Consider the following 12,915-nt stretch of genomic DNA (forward strand, 5'->3'; position numbering starts at 1 on the left):
CTAACACTACTTGTCATTTGTCAACCCAAAAGTGGATATTGTCTATTTCTTACTACATTTGAACATGGTCGACTTCAGTATCTGAGGGTTTGCGAATGGTGTTGTGCATTGTTCAGTTATTAGTGAATGTCCCCACTTCTGACAGTATTTTGGAAGAATAGCTAAAGGCGGGTAGGCCTCAGAAACGCACATGAGAAACTCCAGCTGTAGTGCCATGGAACGGAGATGGCTGACCTCCAACAATTACATGTGCTCGCGAAAACAGAGGTCCTGAGGATGTTGGCATGTGATCCCAATGAGGAAGGAACGAGTTTACAGAGGAGTGTTTTGGAGGTTTCTTCTGCAGTCCTGAGGAGGTGATGCTTTTAGCCGAGGGTTCTATCAAGAAATACATCTGGGTGAACAAGTTTGGGGCCTTGATACTGTTGTGACCACCAGGGTGATATCCAATTCCATCTTGGCGCTGGTAGCGTGAAGGTGAAATATATTGTTGACTGCTTTCCTGGGTTCCTATATGTGAAGACATGTCTCGTGACTGGCAGGCAGCTCTTCAATATCTAAGCCTGCACGCTAATGTAGATGATGACATCTGTGTTGATCAATCTGCCAGGACCAAGTTGAAAGTGGTAATGTGATGTACAAGTGAAGATGTGTGGGGTAAATCCGAGGTAAATATTCTGTGAAGGATCTGGTTTTGTCACCCAGAAGTACCGTGAAACATCTGGACAGCAATTCAATGGTTGAGGAAAGAAAAAAACTCTTGACTGTGACAAACAGATTTAACCTGTCAGGATGTACAGCAGCGTTCAGTAAAGGAAAGGAATTGTATCCCCAGTTCTTTTGAAAGCCATTTTTCAGCCAATGTGAGTGTTATTAGGAGCTGAGCACCAATTGCTAATTCTTCCTTGTTTAAAGTCTGCTCCATCCACACTGATGAGAACCTTTCACTGGGGTCAAGACAGCACACTGATGAGAAGGACCTTCCTATTGGCTGGGAGCAGGTGATTGATAGCCGCTACAACAAATGGGGAGAGGGTGTAGATTGCAGCCCCGCCCTCTTCATTCTCCAGGCAGCGGCGCGCTCGGGTTGTAACCGTCTGTGCGCGAGACGGACAGCACGGAAGGAACTCCAAGACTCGCGCACTGCGCAGGCCCTTTGTCTGTGAGCGGGGAGCGAGGGGGAGTGGGGAGGAATGAAGACCCAGCTCGCCGTATGCGCATGCGCGGGCTCTTTGAGCGCGTGCAGTTTTACATCACAAACAACGACGCGCAGCCGCAGAGTTGCTTCTTTCCAGAAGTTTCGGCGGTAGAAAGTCCGGGTGAGAAAGCGATGCAAATATTTATACTCGGTTCTGAGCAGGGAGGATTTTCAGCTTTTTTAATCGTGTTTACGAAGCGGCCTGGTTCCTGGACCAATTCTGGGGAGAAAATGGCGAATTCCGACTTTCCCAGAAAGCAAAGAGAGTGAAGATGGAGATAGTGAAATCAGAGAGAGTAATCCCAGGGAGATAGAGATAGTGAAATCAGAGAGAGTAATCCCAGGGAGATAGAGATAGTGAGATCAGAGAGTGTAATCCCAGGGAGATAGAGATAGTGAAATCAGAGAGAGTAATCCCAGGGAGATAGAGATAGTGAAATCAGAGAGAGTAATCCCAGGGAGATAGAGATAGTGAAATCAGAGAGAGTAATCCCAGGGAGATAGAGATAGTGAAATCAGAGAGAGTAATCCCAGGGAGATAGAGATAGTGAAATCAGAGAGAGTAATCCCAGGGAGATAGAGATAGTGAAATCAGAGAGAGTAATCCCAGGGAGATAGAGATAGTGAAATCAGAGAGAGTAATCCCAGGGAGATAGAGATAGTGAAATCAGAGAGTGTAATCCCAGGGAGATAGAGATAGTGAAATCAGAGAGAGTAATCCCAGGGAGATAGAGATAGTGAAATCAGAGAGAGTAATCCCAGGGAGATAGAGATAGTGAAATCAGAGAGAGTAATCCCAGGGAGATAGAGATAGTGAAATCAGAGAGAGTAATCCCAGGGAGATAGAGATAGTGAAATCAGAGAGAGTAATCCCAGGGAGATAGAGATAGTGAAATCAGAGAGAGTAATCCCAGGGAGATAGAGATAGTGAAATCAGAGAGAGTAATCCCAGGGAGATAGAGATAGTGAAATCAGAGAGAGTAATCCCAGGGAGATAGAGATAGTGAAATCAGAGAGAGTAATCCCAGGGAGATAGAGATAGTGAAATCAGAGAGAGTAATCCCAGGGAGATAGAGATAGTGAAATCAGAGAGAGTAATCCCAGGGAGATAGAGATAGTGAAATCAGAGAGAGTAATCCCAGGGAGATAGAGATAGTGAAATCAGAGAGAGTAATCCCAGGGAGATAGAGATAGTGAAATCAGAGAGAGTAATCCCAGGGAGATAGAGATAGTGAAATCAGAGAGAGTAATCCCAGGGAGATAGAGATAGTGAGATCAGATAATGTGTAATGGGGGGAGGGTGGGAATGGAGGCAGTGAGATCTGTCTGTAAACACAAGAGGATGGTACCAATATGAACAGACAGTGTCCAATCCAGGCAGGATGGGGACATGGCGATCAGACAGTGTGTAAACTGGAGAAAACGGAGGCAGCGAGTTCAGACAGTGCGTAACCCGGGAAGGATGGAAACTGAGTTCGGGGGCATGGATCCAGTGAGATCTGACGGTGTGTAACCCGGAAGGGATGGCCGCAGTGTGTAGCCTGGGGAGGGTGGAGGGTGATGCTAACGGGTAAGGCCATAAGAACATAAGAAATAGGAGCAGGAGTAGGCCATCTAGCCCTTCCAGCCTGCCCCGCCATTCAATAAGATCATGGCTGATCTGAAGTGGCTCAGTTCCACTTTCCCGCTTTCTCCCCATAACCCTTAATTCCCTTGTCTATCAGAAATCTATCTACCCGTGTTTTAAAAGTATTTAGCGAGGTAGCCTCAACCACTTCAACGGGCAGGGAATTCCAGAGATTCACCACCCTTTGAGTGAAGAAGTTCCTCCTCAACTCCATTCTAAACCGCACCCCCCCTCCTTATGTTGAGGCTGTGCCCTCTAGTCCTGCTGTCCTTTCTGAGCAGGAAGAATCTCTCTACTTCTACCCTATCCATCCCTTTCATTATCTTGTACATCTCTATAAGATCCCCCCTCATCGTTCTAAACTCCAACGAGTAGAGACCCAGTCTATTTAGTCTCCCTTCATAGTCTAACCCCCTCATCTCCAGTATCATCAGCAGTGAACCTCCTCTGCACTCCCTCCAAGGCCAAAATATCCTTGTGCAAGTACGGCAACCAAAACTTCACACAGTACTCCAGCTGCAGCCTCACAAATGCCCTGTACAGTTGCAGCAAGACCTCCCTACTTTTATATTCTATCCCCCTCGCCATAAAGGCCAGCATCCCATTCGCCTTCTTGATCACCTGCTGCACCTGCAGACTGGGTTTTAGCGACTCATGCACAAGGACCTCCAGGTCCCTCTGCACCGTAGCATGCTGCAGCTTTTCGCCCTTTAAATAGTAATCCCTCCTACTATTATTTCTGCCAAAGTGGATAACCTCACACTTGCTAACATTGTACTCCATCTGCCAGGTCCTCGCCCACTCGCTCAGCCTATCCAGATCCCTCTGCAGACTTTCCACACCCTCCGCACAATTTGCTTTTCCACTCATCTTCGTGTCACCAGTAAATGTCGTCACCCTAAACTCAGATCCCCTCCTCCAGATCATCTATATAAATGGTAAATAGCTGAGGCCCCAGCACTGATCCCTGTGGCACTCCACAAGTCACAAACGCCAATCAGAATAGCACCCATCGATACCAACTCTCTGCCTCCTATTGGACAACCAATCCTCTATCCACACTAACACCTTACCCCCAACTCCATTTTTAGTCATTTATTTTTCATCAAATTGATTTTCCCCAGCTACATTTGCACTTTTCATGTGTGACACTTCCCTTCCTTTTCTGGAATTCTCCATCTGAATATCAGCGAATAGACACGGATGAACACTTATAATAAACCAGAATTCCAGAGTGAGATTGACCGTACTTCCTCTGAGCCTTTGAATAATGTTCCCTTAACCTGTGTATTTGTTTGGATGATGCAATGTCTGAGCATCTGACATTGTTTTCTCAACGTCAGAAGTTGACTACCCGCACTATAGTTTGAAAAGATTATGCCGTTTTGCTGCATTTCCCAAAATAATGTCTTCATTCGTTGGCGCCCAGAAAGGAATCTAGCATTTCACTCATTCGTTCCTTCAAACGAGGGGAGAAGTGTTAGGGCTTTTAGAGGGCATTAAAACCAACAAATCTCCGGGGCCTGATTGCATTTATCCTAGGCTGCTTAGAGAGGCGAGGGATGAGATTGCTGGGCCTCTGGCGCAAATCTTTGTCTCTTCTTTGGACATAGGTGAGGTCCCAGAGGACTGGAGGATAGCGAACGTGGTACTGTTGTTTAAAAAGGGTAGGAGGGATACCCAGGTAACTATAGGCCAGTGAGCTTAACATCAGTGGTAGGTAAGTTGATGGAGAGGATTCTTAGGGATAGGATGTATGCGCACTTGGAGCATTGCGATCTGATTAAGGATACGCAGCATGGCTTTGTCAAGGGGAAGTCTTGCCTTACGAATCTGGTAGAATTCTTTGAGGAGGTGACAAAAACGGTTGACGAAGGACGAGCCGTTGATGTCGTCTATATGGATTTCAGTAAGGCGTTTGACAAAGTCCCTCATGGTAGGTTGGTACAGAAGATTAAAGCTCATGGGATATGTGGTCAGGTATCTAGATGGGTAGAGAACTGGCTTGCAAAGAGGAGTCAGAGAGGAATTGTGGAGGGGTCTTTTTCTAGGTGGAGGTCTGTCACTAGTGGTGTGCCATAGGGCTCGGTACTGGGACCCCTTCTCTTTGTAGTGTATATAAATGATTTGGAAGAGGGAGTCGGTGGTGTGATCAGCAAATTTGCTGATGACACCAAGATGGCTGGATTGGCGGGCAGTGAGGAGCAGTGTCTCGCAACACAGCGGGATATTGATAGGCTGGTTTATTGGGCAGATACGTGGCAAATGGAGTTTAATCCGGATAAATGTGAGGCGATGCATTTTGGCCGGAATAATGTAGGGGGAAGTTATATGAAAAAGGGTAAGCCTGTAAGGAGTATAGAGTCGAAGCGAGACCTGGGGGTGCAAGTGCACAAGCCTTTGAAGGTGGCAGTGCAAGTGGAGAGTGTGGTGAAGAAAGCCTATGGTATGTTAGCCTTTATAGGAAGGGGTATAGAATATAAGAGCTGGAGTCTAATGTTGCAGATGTATAGAACGTTGGTTAGGCTGCATTTGGAGTACTGCGTACAGTTCTGGTTGCCTTACTACCAGAAGGACGTGGAGCCTCTGGAGAGAGTGCAGAGGAGATTTACCAGGATGTTGCCTGGTATGGAAGGACTGGGGTATGAGGAAAGATTGAAGAAATTGGGGCACTTTTCCCTTGAACGACGCCGACTGAGGGGGGGATCTAATAGAGGTATATAAGATTATGAAGGGTATGGATAGAGGAAACAGAGGTAGGCTATTTCCTATAATAGAGTCACGTAGGACAAGGGGCCATGGACTTAAGGTGAGGGGGGAGAGGTACAACACAGATATTCGAGGGAGGTTTTTCACACAGAGGGTAGTGGGGGTATGGAATGCTCTGCCAAGTAAGGTGGTGGAGGCAAACACACTAGAGACCTTTAAGAGTTACTTAGACAGGCACATGACTGAGCTGGAGATGGGTGGATATAGGAGAACCTTTAATTAAGGGTCATTAGCATTGGGGTGTCTAGGGCGGTGGATAGAGGAGAGCCGGTGGATGTGGTCTTTCTGGATTTTCAGAAGGCGTTTGATAAGGTACCTCACAAGAGGTTACTGCAGAAGGTCAGAGGACATGGAGTTGGGGGTAGGGTGTTAGCGTGGATAGAGGATTGGTTGTCAAATAGGAGGCAGAGAGTGGGGGTCAATGGGTGCTATTCGGATTGGCGGTTGGTGACTAGTGGGGTGCCCCAGGGGTCGGTGCTGGGGCCTCAGCTATTTACCATTTATATAGATGATCTGGAGGAGGGAACCGAGTGTAGGGTGTCGAAATTTGCTGATGACACCAAGATTGGGGGAAAGGCAAATTGTGCGGAGGGTGTGGAGAGTCTGCAGAAGGATCTAGATAGGCTGGGCGAATGGGCCAGGAAATGGCAAATGGAATTTAATGTTGGCAAGTGTGAGGTGGTCCACTTTGGTAGGAAGAATGGTAGGAAGGACTATTACTTACGTGGCGAAAAACTGCAGCAGGCGACGGTGCAGAGGGACCTCGGGGTCCTTGTGCATGAGTCGCAAAAACCCAGCCTGCAAGTGCAGCAGGTGGTCAGGAAGGCGAATGGGATGCTGGCCTTCATAGCGAGGGGGATTGAATATAAAAGTAGGGAGGTCTTGCTGCAGCTGTATAGGGCATTGGTGAGGCCGCAGCTGGAGTACTGTGTGCAGTTTTGGGTGCCGCACCTGCGCAAGGATATTTTGGCCCTGGAGGGAGTGCAGAGGAGGTTTACTAGGCTGATACCAGACTTGAGGGGGTTGAGCTATGAGGAGAGGCTGAATAAACTAGGCTTGTACTCGTTAGAGTTTAGAAGAATGAGGGGAGATCTCATTGAGACGTATAAGATGATGAATGGGATGGATAGGATAGAGGTGGAAAGACTCTTCCCGCTCAAAAAAGACAGTAGGACTAGGGGGCACAGCCTCAAGATAAAGGGGGGGCGGTTCAGAACGGAGTTGAGGAGGAACTTCTTCACTCAAAGGGTGGTGAATCTCTGGAATTCTCTGCCCGTTGAAGTGGTGGAGGCTGCCTCGCTAAATATTTTTAAGAAGCGGGTTGATGGGTTTTTGATAAGAGAGGGGATTAAGGGTTATGGGGAGAGGGCGGGAAAGTGGAACTGAGCCACGACAGATCAGCCATGATCTTATTGAATGGCGGGGCAGGCTCGAAGGGCCAGATGGCCTACTCCTGCTCCTATTTCTTATGTTCTTATGTCCCTAGAAATGTAAATGGGTATAGTGTGATAATAATGTTTTTCTCTGTTTTCATTCACAGGTTTGAAGTCGGTCCACCTCGTGTCCAACGAGGGGCATACACGCGATGGGTCGTACTGGGGCTGCTCTTGGTTGTTCGAGATTGGCCTAGTGCTTCATGTCGTTAGTGTGTGCCTAAACTGGACAAGATACTGGGCAAGATGACAGCTCAGTGACTATCGCTGATTGCTGTGCAGACACATGGATTTGGGCCGGTGTCTGTGGGAGTTTGCGCATTCTCCCCGTGCTTGCGTGGGTTTTCTCCGGGTGCTCTGGTTTCCTCCCACACCCCAAAGATGTGGTGTTAGGCTGATTGGCAGGAATAAATTGTCCCGAAATCAGTTTTTCCTCAATCTGGATGGCCATAAAACATTCGATAGGGGTCATGGGTAGAGTGGTGGAGTTGAGATGGCAGCGTGGGCTCGTTGGGCCGAAGGACCTGTTTCCCAGGCTGATTTTGTTCTTTGTTCTTTGACTGGTTAATGTTTTCCCTGACTGGTCAGTGTTTTCCCCTCGGTTGGTTAATGTTGTGCCCCTGCTTCTCCAGGGACTGTGCCCGACTGGTTAATGTTTTCCCCTCACTTCTCCAGGCACCAAGTCCAGCTGGTTAATGTTTTCCCCGACTGGTTAATGCTTTGCCCCTGCTTCTCTGGAGACTAAGTGCAACTGGTTAATGTTTTCCCTTCTCCTCCAGGGAGCAGATCCAACTGGTTAATGTTTTCCCCTCGCTTCTCCAGGGACTTTGTCCGACTGGTTAATGACTTCCACAATGCTCCAGTGGCTTTGGCTTTCTGATTAATGTTTTCCCCGACTGGTTAATGTTTTGCCCGACTGGATAATGTTTTGCCTCTGCTTCTACAGGGACGAAGTCCAACTGGTTAATGTTTTCCCCTCGCTTCTACAGTGACTCAGTACACCTGGTTCATGTTTTGCCCCTGCTTGTCCAGAGGGTACAATCAAAGGGGGACTGCCATTGCCCACACCGCAGCAGCAGCAGCTGGTTAATGTTTTCCCCTCGCAAGTGGAAGCCTCCCTTCCCCCATCTGGCTGACACACTGACTTTCCCATTCCCTCAGCATGTTTACAAACACTGCCTGCCATTTCTTCAAAGCTTTGTTGACAGCTGCCTGCACCGGCATCAATACTCACCTCTCCCCCGCTCTCACTCGAACACTCAACCTGTGCCTGAACTGAGAGAGGCAGGGAGTGAGTTTTTAAAGTTTATTAAGTGTCCGAAGTCAGGCTGACATTAACACTGCAGTGAAGTTACTGAGAGAGAGAGAGAGGGACAGTGAGAGAGAGACAGACAGACAGAGAGAGGGGGGATCGATATTTAAAGGTGTCACCTTGAATGGTTCGTACTGACGAGCAAGGCCTGCATTCACACTGAATCAGCTTACTGGGACACAGAGATACAGAGGGAGAGGTGAAAGTTTTCCCCGACTGGTTAATGTTTTCCCCCCTGCTTCTCCAGGTTCCAACTCCCACTGGATAATGTTTTCCCCGGTTGGTTAATGTTTTCCCCACGGTTGCTTAATGTTTTGCCCATCCAGCCGGAGACTAAGGCCCACTGGTTAATGTTTTGCCCGACTGGTTAATGTTTTCCCCACGGTTGGTTAATGTGTTCCCATCCAGCCAGAGCCCAAGGCCCACTGGTTAATGTTTTCCCCAGTTGATTCATGTTTTCCCCATGGTTGGTTTATGTTTTGCCCATCCATCCAGAGCCCCAATCCCACTGGTTGATGTTTTGCCCGGTTGGTTAATGTTTTGCCCCTGCTTCCTCAGGGACCAAGTCCAACTGGTTAATGTTTTCCCCTCGGTTCTCCAGGGGTTAGGTCCGACTGGTTCATGTTTTCCCCAACAGGTTAATTATTTCCCCGACTGGTTAACGTTTTCCCCGACTGGTTCATGTTTTCCCCACGGTAGGTTAATGCTGTGCCTCTGCTTCTCCAGGGACTATATCCAACTGGTTCATGGTCTCCCCAAGCTCCTCCTGGGACTATGTCTGACTGGTTAATGTTTCCCCTTCTGCTTCTCCAGGGACTAAGTCCCAGTGGTTAATATTTTCCCCATGGTTGGTTCATGCTTTCCCCACCGTTGCTTAATGTTTTGCCCATCCAGGCAGAGCCTAAGTCCCACTGGTTAATGTTTTGCCCGACTGGTTAATGTTTTCCCCACGGTTGGTTAATGTTGTGCCCCTCCTTCTCCAGGGACAATGTCCAACTGGTTAATGTTCTCCCCTTGCTTCTCCAGGGACTCTGTCCGCCTGGTTAATGTTTTCCCTTCTGCTCCAGGCACCCAGTCCAAATGTTTCAGCTTTCCCCGGCTTCTCCAGGGACAAGGTCCGACTAGTTACTGATTTCCCCACGGTTGGTGAATGTTTTGCCCACTCCAGCCAGTGCCTAAGTCCCACTGGTTAATGTTTTCCCCGGCTGGTTAATGTTTTCCCCATGGTTTGTTAATGCTTTGCCCCTGCTTCTCCAGAGACTAAGTCTGACTGGTTGATGCTTTCGCCAAGGTTCTCCAGGCACCATGTCCCACTGGTTAATGCTTTCCCTTCTGCTCCAGGCACCCCAGCCCAACTGGTTAATGTTTTCCCCCTGCTTCTCCAGGGCCCAAGTCCCACTGGTAAATGTTTTCCCCGTGGTTGGTTCTTGCTTTCCGCACGGTTGGTTAATGTTTTGCCCATCCAGCCAGAGCCGAAGTCCCACTGGTTAATGTTTTCCCCGGTTGATTAATATTTTCCCCAACCCCACGGTTGGTTATTGTTGTGCCTCTGCTTCTCCAGGGTCTATGCCCAACTGGTTCATGTTTTCCCCTCGCTTCTCCAGGCACCCAGCCCAACTGGTTAATTTTTTCCCCCTGCGTCTCCAGGGACCATGTCCCACTGGTTAATGTTTTCCCTGCGGTTGGTTAATGTTTTGCCCACTCCAGCCAGAGACTAAGTCCCACTGGTGGATGTTTTCCCCGGTTGGTTAATGCTTTCCCCGGTTGATTAATATTTTCCCCAACTGGTTAATGTTTTGCCCGACTGGTTAATGTTTTCCCCACGGTTGGTTAATGTTGTGCCCCTGCTTCTCCGGGGAGTATGCCCGACTGGTTAATGTTTCCCCCTCGGTTATCCAGGGACCAGGTCCCACGGTTCATGTTTTCACCCTGCTTCTCCAGGCACCCAGCCCGACTGGTTAATGTTTTCCCCCTGCTTCTCCAGGAACCAAGTCCCACTGGTTAATGTTTTCCCCATGGTTGGTTCATGCTTTCCCCCGGTTGGTTAATGTTTTCCCCACGGTTTGTTAATGCTTTGCCCCTGCTTCTCCTGAGACTAAGTCCGACTGGTTTATGCTCTCTGCAAGCTTCTCCAGGCACCATGTCCAACTGGTTAATGCTTTCCCTTCTGGTCCAGGCACCCAGCCCAACTGGTTAATGTTTTCCCCCTGCTTCTCCAGGGCCCAAGTCCCACTGGTAAATGTTTTTCCCATGGTTGGTTCATGCTTTCTCCTTGGTTGGTTAATGTTTTGCCCATCCAGCCAGGGCTTAAGTCCCACTGGTTAATGTTTTCCCCGACTGGTTAATGTTTTCCCCCCCGGTTGGTTAATGTTGTGTCCCTGCTTCTCCAGGGACTATGTCCAACTGGTTAATGTTTTCCCCAAGCTTCTCCAGGGGCTCTGTCCGACTGGTTCATGTTCTCCCCAAGCTCCTCCAGGGACCATGTCCGACTGCTTAATGTTTTCCCTTCTACTTCTCCAGGGACAAAGTCCCACTGGTTAATGTTTTGCCCGACTGGTTAATGTTTTCCCCACAGTTGATTAATGTTGTGCCGCTGCTTCTCCAGGGACCAGGTCCGACTGGTTCATGTTTTCCCCTCGCTTCTCCAGGCACCAAGTCCAACTGGTTAATGTTTTCCCCCTGCTTCTCCAGGGACCAAGTCCCACTGGTTAATGTTTTCCCCGACTGGTTAATGCTTTGCCCCTGCTTCTCTGGAGACTCAGTGCAACTGGTTTCATGTTTTCCCTTCTACTCCAGGGACCAGAGTCTAACTGGTTAATGTTTTCCCTTCTGCTCCAGGCGCCACGTCCAACTGGTTCATGTTTTGCCCCTGCTTGTCCAGAGGATACAATAAAAGGGGGACTGCCATTGCCCACACCGCAGCAGCAGCAGCTGGTTAATGGTTTCCCCTCGCAAGTGGAAGCTTCCCTTCCCCCATCTGGCTGACACAGTGACTTTCCCATTCCCTCAGCATCTTTACAAACACTGCCTGCCATTTCTTCAAAGCTTTGTTGACAGCTGCCTGCACCGGTTTCAACACTCACCTCTCCCTCGCTCTCACTCGAACACTCAACCTGTGCCTGAACTGAGAGAGGCAGAGAGTGAGTTTTTAAAGTTTCTTAAGTGTCAGAAGTCAGGCTGACATTAACACTGCAGTGAAGTTACTGAGAGAGAGGGACAGTGAGAGAGAGGGAGAGACAGACAGACAGAGAGTGGGGGATCGATATTTAAAGGTGTCAACTTGAATGGTTCGTCCTGACAAGCAAGGCCTACATGCACACTGGATCAGCTTACTGGGACACAGAGATACAGAGGGAGAGGTGAAAGTTTTCCCCGGTTGGTTAATGTTTTCCCCCCTGCTTCTCCAGGCTCCAAGTCCCACTGGTTAATATTTTCCCCCACGGTTGGTTAATATTTTCCCCCACGGTTGGTTAATGTTTTGCCCATCCAGCCATAGCCTAAGGACCAGTGGTTCATGTTTTGCCCGGTTGGTTCATGTTTTGCCCAGTTGGTTAATGTTTTGTCCCTGCTTCTATAGGTACGAAGTCCAACTGGTTAATGTTTTCCCCTCGGTTCTCCAGGGGTTAGGTCCGACTGGTTAATGTTTTCCCCTTGCTTCTCCAGGGACCATCTCCAACTGGTTAATTATTTTCCCCTCGCTTCTCCAGGGACTATGCCCAACTGGTTAATGTTTTCCCCCTGTTTCTCCAGGCACCAAGTACGACTGGTTCATGTTTTCCCCCGCTTCTCCTGGGACCAAGTGCCACTGGTTCCTGTTTCCCCCGACTGGTTCCTGTTTCCCCCGACTGGTTAATGATTTGCCCACGGTTGGTTAATGTTTTCCCCCTGCTTCTCCAGGCACCAAGCCCAACTGGTTAATGTTTTCCCCTCGGTTCTCCAGGTGCCAGGTCCGACTGGTTAATGTTTTCCCCTCGCTTCTCCATGCACCAAGTCCAACTGGTTCATGCTTTCCCCGGTTGGTTAATGTTTTCCCCTCGGTTGGTTCATGTTTTGCCCATCCAGCCAGAGCCGACGTCCCACTGGTTAATGTTTTCCCCAGTTGGTTAATGTTTTCCCCGACTGGTTAATGTTTTCCCCGGTTGGTTAATGTTTTCCCTACGGTTGGTTAATAGGTCCGACTGGTTAATGTTTTGCCCCTGCTTCTCCAGTCACCATGTCCAACTGGCTAATGCTTTCCCTTCTGCTCCAGGCACCCAGCCCAACTGGTTAATGTTTTCCCCCTGCTTCTTCAGGGATCAAGTCCCACTGGTTAGTGATTTCCCCATGGTTGGTTCATGCTTTCCCCACCGTTGTTTCATGTTTTGCCCATCCAGCCAGACCCTAAGTCCCACTGGTTAATGTTTTCCCCACGGTTGGTTAATGTTATGTCCCTGCTTCTCCAGGGACTGTGTCCAACTGGTTAATGTTTTCCCCAAGCTTCTCCAGGGGCTCTGTCCGACTGGTTCATGTTCTCCCCAAGCTCCTCCAGGGACTATGTCCGACTGCTTAATGTTTTCCCTTCTGCTTCTCCAGGGAC

This window comes from Carcharhinus amblyrhynchos, unplaced genomic scaffold (genome assembly GCF_965287045.1).
Source record: "Carcharhinus amblyrhynchos unplaced genomic scaffold, sCarAmb.v2.hapA scaffold_47, whole genome shotgun sequence".
Classification (NCBI taxonomy): Eukaryota; Metazoa; Chordata; class Chondrichthyes; order Carcharhiniformes; family Carcharhinidae; genus Carcharhinus; species Carcharhinus amblyrhynchos.